At 43.9% G+C, this 8,130-nt stretch overlaps 1 non-coding gene across 1 annotated transcript; it reads left to right on the top strand.

Annotated features, from left to right (window-relative positions):
• The first annotated feature begins 5,623 nt into the window (after window positions 1-5,623).
• On the top strand, window positions 5,624-5,787 carry LOC115873678. The gene has a single exon (XR_004048565.1). It is a non-coding gene; the product is annotated as a U1 spliceosomal RNA (small nuclear RNA).
• The last annotated feature ends 2,343 nt before the right edge of the window (window positions 5,788-8,130 follow it).

Below are 8,130 nucleotides of genomic sequence, written 5' to 3' on the forward strand. Positions count from 1 at the left end.
ATCTTGTTATGTATGTTCCTTCTTGTCACATGTGTGCCTCTAGTACCTCCCCTTCCTATTGTGCGTATACCCCTAGGTCGTCCCCTTCCTGTTATGTGTATGCCTCTGATATAACCCCTTCCTGTTACATACGTGTATGAAGGACAGAGTAGGAGGGCTTGCTTTACCTGACTTTAGCACATACTATACAGCCACAGTGGTCACAACCGCATGGTATGGGTATGGGTAATGGCAGATACTCAGACCAATGGAAAAGAACTGAAAACCCAGAAATAAAATCATCAGCATACAGATAACTGATCATTGATAAGGGCCCCAAAAATATCAAATGGGAAGCAGATGCCCTCTTCAACAAGTGGTGCTGGAAAAAATGGGTATCAACCTACAGAAAAATGAAGCAAGACCCTTATCCCACTCCATGCACAAGAATAAACTCAAGGTGGATCACAAAACTGGGGGTAAAACCCAAACTATTAGGGCCATCAATGAGGGAATTGGGACCAACTTGAGAACTTTGGCACAGGGAATACATAGGCTATCAGAAATAGGGAAGGACACAAATATAGATGAGTCACAAATTGACAAGTGGGATACACTAAAGATAAAGCACCTGCGTACATCAAAAGACTGCACCAAGAGAGTAATAAGAGAGCCCATGGACTGGGAAAACATCTTTAGCAATGACACATCACAGACAAAGGCCTTATCACTAAAATCTACAATACTCTGCTGGCTTCAAAAAAGAAAAATACTAATTGCCCACTGAGGAGGTGGGCAAAGGACCTGAACAGAAGTTTCACAAGGGCAGAAATCTGAATGGCCAATAAACATATGAGAAAGTGTTCCTGATCATTAGCCATAAGATAAATGCAAATTAAAACAACAATGAGATATCACCTAATACCCTCAAAGATAGCTCGATTTAAAAAAATTAGAAAGCAACAAGTGTTAGAGGGGCTGTAGTGAGATAGGAACTCTCATCCACTGCTGGTGGACCTGTAGGTATGTACAGCCACTATGGAAATCGATTTGGTGATATCCAAAACAGATGGAAATCGAGTTACCATATGACCCAGAAATCCGCCTACTGAGCATATACCCAGAAGAGGCAAGAAACAAACCACGGCCAGACATCTGTGCTCCAATGTTCATTGAGGCACAATTCACAATTACAAGGAGTTGGAAACAACCCAAATTTTCATCAACTGATGAGGGGATTAAAAAGCTGTGGTACATGCGTACAATGGAGTACTACGCATTGCTAAAAAACAGTGATGAATGCATGAAGCACATTGCCTCATGGGAAGAACTGGAGGAAATTATACTAAGTGAAATAAGTCAAGCACAAAAGAACAAGTACAACATGAGTCCTTTGAGCTGAGTTTTTAAAAAAATGCACAAGGGGCATAGGGACAAAGCTACTCTATACAAACATTCCTTAGGTGAGGTCTAGGTAGTATGGCAGGGCCCAGACCAAATCCAGGGATACATATGGTAGCCAACTAAAAAGAAGGAAGAAAGAAAAAGACATGGGTAGTGGTGGAACAGGGCACTAACCCACCCAAGTGGAGGGTATTGTTTATATCCCCACAGGGAAAGAGGGACCAGACTTCAACCCAGTGCTCCAAGATGTGAATGCAACATACTGGCATGAAGCAGGGAACCAGTAGAGAGGTCTGAGAGGCCAGCCCCAATCCCAACTATGTGGACAGCACACCCTTCCCCAGAAGAGTTCACTTCAGAGGACAGTACTGAAGCTACAGCTCAGGAAGAGGGACATGTCTGATCAGAGCACACAAGAGCAAATGAAGGGAGAGGAAGAGAGAGTGGAACACATCCTGGGTACACCAAGCACTGAGGATGATATTCTCCCTCAGAAAAGACAAAGCACAGAGAGAACCATATGGTCTACCCCACTGTGAGACTCAATGTCCCTCACTGACCCATAGCGCTATGGGGGACAACACTGTAGACACAGTGTGGGAATTGTGCCTGATCTTACCCCACCATACTACAGGTGTGCAGCAGAACAGCAAGGGGAATGGCAACGGAGTCACCAGGGAATACCAAAAATAGACTTTTGGGCCAGAACATGGCATCCCATCAGACTCAACCTGAAAACACTCCTAAAGGTCAACAAACAGACCTTGAAATATTTACAGGCTTTTCTCTTTTTTTGTCGTGGGTTTTTGTTGTTGTTGTTGTTGTTTTGTTTTCTTCTATTGCTTTGTTTTGCTGTCTTGTTTTTCGTGCATAATGTTATCTCTGGAGGTCTATCTAGATAAGATAGGCTGGAAAACCAATCTGGAGGAGAAAATAATGGGACCAACAGTTCCAGAAGGACATGGGAGAGGGGGAGATGAGGGCTAGTAAGTGGGTGTTAACAACCTCATGAACAAGAGAACAACAAGTAATCCAAAATCGATGGTGAGGAGGTCTGGTAGGGCTTGATCAAAGGCAATGTAACCAAGAAGAATTACAGAAATCCAAATGAAGGCTGAGCATGATAGGGGAATAAGAGGAAAGTAAAATGAAATAGAGAAAGGACTAGGAGGCAACAGGCATTTATAGAGGTCTAAATACAGGCATGTACATAAGTAAATGTATTTATATATAATGATGGGGAAATAGATTTATGTGCATATACTTATAGGTTTAGTATTAAGGTAGCAGATGAATATTTGGGCCTCCACCCAAGTACTCTCTCAATGCAAGAACACTTTGTTCTATTAAGCTGGCATTCCATGATGCTCACCTTCCCAACACGATTGCTGAAGACAAAATGGGTGCATAAGCAAATGTGGTAAAGAAAGCTGATGGTGCCCAGCTATCAAAATATATAGCATCTGGGGTCTTAAAGGCTTGAAGATAAACAAGCGGCCATCTAGCTCAGAAGCAACAAAGACTACATGGAAGAAGCACATAGCCTGTGTGATCATGAGGTGTTGATGGGAACAGGTATTAGGCATCAAAGAACAAAAAATTATATCATTGTAAATGAGGGGGAGTGCGGAGTGGAGACCCACAGCCCATCTGTAGGCAACTAGGCATCCCCTTACAGAAGGGTTATCGGGAGGAGATGAGCCAATCAGAGTTCAGTGTAGCAACGATGAAACATACAACTTTCCTCTTCTTCTTTAATGCTTCCCCTCCACCCCACCCCCCACTATCCTGATCCCAATTCTACCTTACAAATCTGGCTAGACCAGAAGATGTACACTGGTACAGATCAGAGCTGGAAACACAGGGAATCCAGGACAGATAAACCCCTCAGGACCAATAATGAGAGTAGAGATTCCAGGAGGGGGAGGGAAACCAATCACAATGATCTATATATAAGCCCCTCCCTGGGGAATGGACAACGGAAAAGTAGGTGAAGGGAGATATCGGACAGTGTAAGACATGACAAAATAATAATAATTTATAAATGATTAAGGATTTGTGAGGGAGGGATGATGGGGAAGGGAGGGGGACAATGAGGAGCTGATACCAAGGGCTCAAGTAGAAAGAAAATGTTTTGAGAATGATGAAGGCAACAAATGTGCTTGACAAATGGATGGATGTGTGAATTATGATAAGAGTTGTTTGAGCCCCCAATAAAATGATTTAAAAAACCAACCAACCAAAAAGAAAAAAAAACTTGTCAGTTGACCACCCCTGATGCACACTGGATCTGTTCTTGTTTTCAATATTTTCTGTATTTGGGGGCGGGTGTTGTTTGTTTGTTCATATTGGCGTGTATCTCAGATATGTTATGTCATTGGAGTCACGCTCTTGAAGTTGTGCTGTATGTTTTTCTTCTCTTCTGGTCTATGAAACCCGGGATTGATGAACCTATAGGGGGAGCAAGTAGAGTAAGGGTTTCGGGTGGGAGGATAGACCTACAATGGTGGTGGAGGGGGATAAAAGGGAGCCAATGCCAAAGAGTTCAAGAAGGAAAAGAATGTTTGGAAACTGATTGTGGTAGCAATTGAACAATATTGATAGAATGTGACAGAACTATGGAATGATATTATATCTGTAATAACTCCAAATTAAAAAGAGAGAAACTATGAAGTAAAGTGGAAAATAACTTATCCACCACCCTTCCATCACCCTGACTTACACCAAGTGCTATGAGTTCAATTGTTCTTCAGTCCTCACTACTATACTTCTGGGTGTGATCCTGTTTGGAAAGAGGGGTTTCTGTGTTAAGCTAAGTGTATCAGCCCTGAGTAAGGGGGGGTTCTGAATTGAATCACTTCTGAGTGAAGAAAAGAGCTGGTGACACAGAGAGGTATGCACACCACAGGGAAGATGGCCAAGGAAACACGGAATGGCCAGCGCTACTGACAAGAAGGGATGGACACTCCGGGCTTGGACTTTTAAATTCCAGAATGGTAAGAAAAGAAATATAGGTTCTTTAAAGCACCCACTTGTAGTATTGGTGTTAGACCAGCACTAGGGAGCGAAGATACCAAGATAGGATCACCAAGTCAGTCCCGCTGAAGCATGTCCAGGGCACAGACACGGCTCGCACCTCCGACTGCACTCAGTGGAGCCAGACGCAGGGCCAACAGCAAACAGCAGGCCCTTTAGCAGCACTGACTGTCCAGAGCCAAAATCGGGATCCCCTGCAGCTGGTTTGAAGAGGAGCACCTTGGGCACTTCTTGTTCTTTTCTGCTGTTCCAAAGCCAGCTTCCATCAAGGGGCCATTGTGTGCTAGAAGGAAGCCATTAGAGGTGCCTTCCCCAGAGAGCAGATGGAGTCTAAGCAGAGGGATTGAACCCTGGAGGAGCAGCTGCTGGGTCGGAGAAGGGGCCAGAGTCCAGGACAGCAAAGAGCTGTGTGCAGGTCGGCAACAGGCTCCCCAGAATAGACAGGTATCATTGACATTGCTCTGAAGGGTCCGATGTGCTAAGACAGAGCTTCTCAAACCATAATGTGTACAGAAGTCATCTGGCTAAAATGCATATGCAGATTCAGTTGGTCTGGGCTGGTGCTAGGAAATGTACTTCTGATAAACATGCCACCAGTCTTCCTGAGCCCCCTTTTCAGTAGCAAGAGTCTAGAGCTGTGCAATCTAATGTAGGGGGCCTTGGCTTTGGGGCACTTGAAATGGGTCTCATCAGAATTGACATGTTATAAATACAACACACACGTTGGATTTTTGAAGACTTAGAAGAAAATAACGTGATGCATCTCAACAACAAATTTCATATTGAATATATATTGAGATGATAACATTTGGGGATATAGTAGTTTAAATAAAATTCATTATTAAAATTAGTTTTGATGTTTGCTTTAATTTGATGGCTGGAAAGTTTTAGAGTCTCTCGAGCGCTCATGGTATAGTGGTTATAAGTTGGGCTGCAATCCACAAGGTCAGCAGTTTGAAACCACATTCTGCTCCAAGGGAGAGAGATGGGACTTTTATTCCTGCAAAGAGTTATAGTCTCAGAAACTCACAGGGGCAGTCCTAACCTATTCTATAGGATGGCTATGAGCCAGCATTGACTCAATAGCAGTGAGTTTGGATAATCCAAGTGATTGACATGCTTAGCTGTTAACCCAAACACTGGATGTTCAAGTCTACCCAGGGATGCCTCAGAAGAAAGCCTGGTGACCTACTTTTCAAAAAAAAAAAATACCTGGCAGAGGAGATACCATGATCACGAATGTGCTTTTCCCAGGGCGAGGCTTATCCACTGCACTCCAGATGTGCTGATGCCTGCAATTTCCCCAAATATGGGAAACTCGACTGCATAATTTGTGGTAGTGGGGGACAGCATTCCCACTCTCCCCTAAAAAAAATAGGCTACTGAAAACCCTATGGAACACAATTCTATTCTGACAACACTGGTGTTGCCACAAGATGCGGTCAACTCAAGGGCAACTGGCTTCTTTGGTACTGTTGTTATCATTAGATCCCATCAAGTCCATTTCTGTTCATCGCAATTTCATGTGACCCCACAGAACTGTCCCATAGGGTTTTATTGGCTGTAATCTTTACAGAAGCAGATCCCCAGGTCTTATCCATACAGAACCGCTGGGCGGGTTTGAAGCACCTATTAACCACATAAGTAGCTCACTTATATTTCTATTAGACCACCGTGGTCTACGTGTCTGCCCAAACTGTAGGTCTGAAATCCTTGGAAGTAGGGGTAGCGATTGGTTTATATATGCTTATCTCCTCCTTGAAAACATAAATTTAAGCCTACCAAATGGTCTCATGAAACCACTCCCCCTCACGAGGAAATAACAAGGCAAAGGTCTAAATAGAAGGCAGACATGTATCTGCACAAACTGCCAAGGCTTCCTTTGAAAGCTACCATCGTGGCTTCGATTTAGTGTATCTAACTCCAGGATCAGAGGCCTAACGTTGTTAAAATTGCACTTAAATCCATCCAACGAAACATCAAGACCTGCTACCATCAGTTTCTGATAAAGTAACAAATGTGATTAGGCTCCCAAGCCAATGACTTTGCTTGAGCAAGATCCAGTCATTGTTTTCCTCATGTTTGTCCCAATGACTCCTTTTTCTCTTTCATGCCGTTGAAGATGCCGTTCTCATTAGCAGACATCTCTGAAACAGGAGGGTTGTTTATTGGACTCTTCAAGGCAAAGGCAAGCTTTTGCTAAAAGGCTCCAAAGGATTTTGCAAACAATTTCCACCCTTTCCTTCCCAAACCAAAAGCTGCTTGTGCGACATGAGTGCAGACAGTGTGGGCTGCTTACATCAAAATGAGCATGGATAGAAATGTTTACTTAGCAGGAGAGTGAAAAATTGCCCCTCGCATCTGCAAACATCTACATGTCCACATGACTACTGGACTGTGGGGCAAGCACACCTGCCACCTCCTGTGGACAACTCTGCTCTCTCCTAGCCTGCACTCTCCAACGAGCTCTTCTGCTGCGTTTAGGCTACATTCACATGACCATGTCTGTGGATCGTTTACAAGTCCCTTGGTAATGCTAATGGACAAGCACTCAGCTACTTAACAAAAGGTTAGAAGTTCAAGCCCACAGAGCCGCATCTGATTCCAAAAAGTTGGCCACTGAAACTACTATGGAGCACAGTTCGACACGAACATATATGGGGTCTCCATGAGCTGGAAGTGACTTGAGGGCAGTGAATTGATTACTGGTGGTCCCTTTGAATTGCCATCAGATATAAGACTGACAGGTTAGTCAAAGGCCCAGTACAGGTGGGCCCTCCAGATCCCTAACGATGGGCAGTCCAAGAAAAGTCCAAGAAGGGAAAGGTACTGGATAGTCCTGAGACAGGATTTGTGTTAATTTTCCTAAGTGGTTCGTTCATAATTAATCAGACAGCTCAGCCAGATTGTTCTCCAGATGAGCTTCAGTGGTTTAGAAGTTATCACTTATATTCCCAGTGTCTTAAGAATGCATTACTTTTTTGTTGCTACTGGTTATTGCTGTTGTGGTAGTGGTTGTTAGTTGCTGTTGAATTAGCCCCTACTGGTGGCAACTTTCTATGTATACCTGGTCCTGTGCTTGCGTCATGATCAGTGGCATAGATCCATCACCCTTATGTTAGTTTATCATACTGTGATGGCTTGTGGAAGTCATGTCACCAGTATTTCAAATGCTAGCAGGCCCACTCAGGATCGGCAGATAGCACCAGAGCTCCCCAGGCTAAAACAGATTAGGAAAAAAGAATCTGGTAAACTAATTCTCAAAGGACTGGCTAGTGAAAATCTTGACTAGCAGTGGAACATTATCTGATACAGTGCCAGATGATGAGCCTCTCAAGTTGAAAAACACTAAAATAAAAACGGGGAAGCGCTGCCTCCTCAAAGAAGAACAGACTAGTGAGCTCCCAGCCATCACGTCAATTCTAACTGAGAGCGACCCTTTAGGACAGAGTAGAACTGCCCACGTGGATTCCCAAGACTGTAAAGCTTGGTTGCTGTGAGGTGCCACTGAGTCCATTCCAACCATGGCAACCCAGTGTAGCACAAAGAAAACACTGTCCCTTCCTGCTCCATCCTCACAATTGTTCCTGTGCTTAAGCCTACTGTGTCCATCCATCACCTTGAGGGCTTTCCTCTTTTTTTATGCCCCTCTACTTTACCAGGCAATGTGTCCTTTTCCAGGGACTGGTCTCTCGGACATATCCAAAGTAT

The sequence above is a fragment of the Echinops telfairi genome, unplaced genomic scaffold (genome assembly GCF_000313985.2).
Source record: "Echinops telfairi isolate 266 unplaced genomic scaffold, ASM31398v2 ScPeMD7_7469;HRSCAF=8507_0, whole genome shotgun sequence".
Taxonomy (NCBI): Eukaryota; Metazoa; Chordata; class Mammalia; order Afrosoricida; family Tenrecidae; genus Echinops; species Echinops telfairi.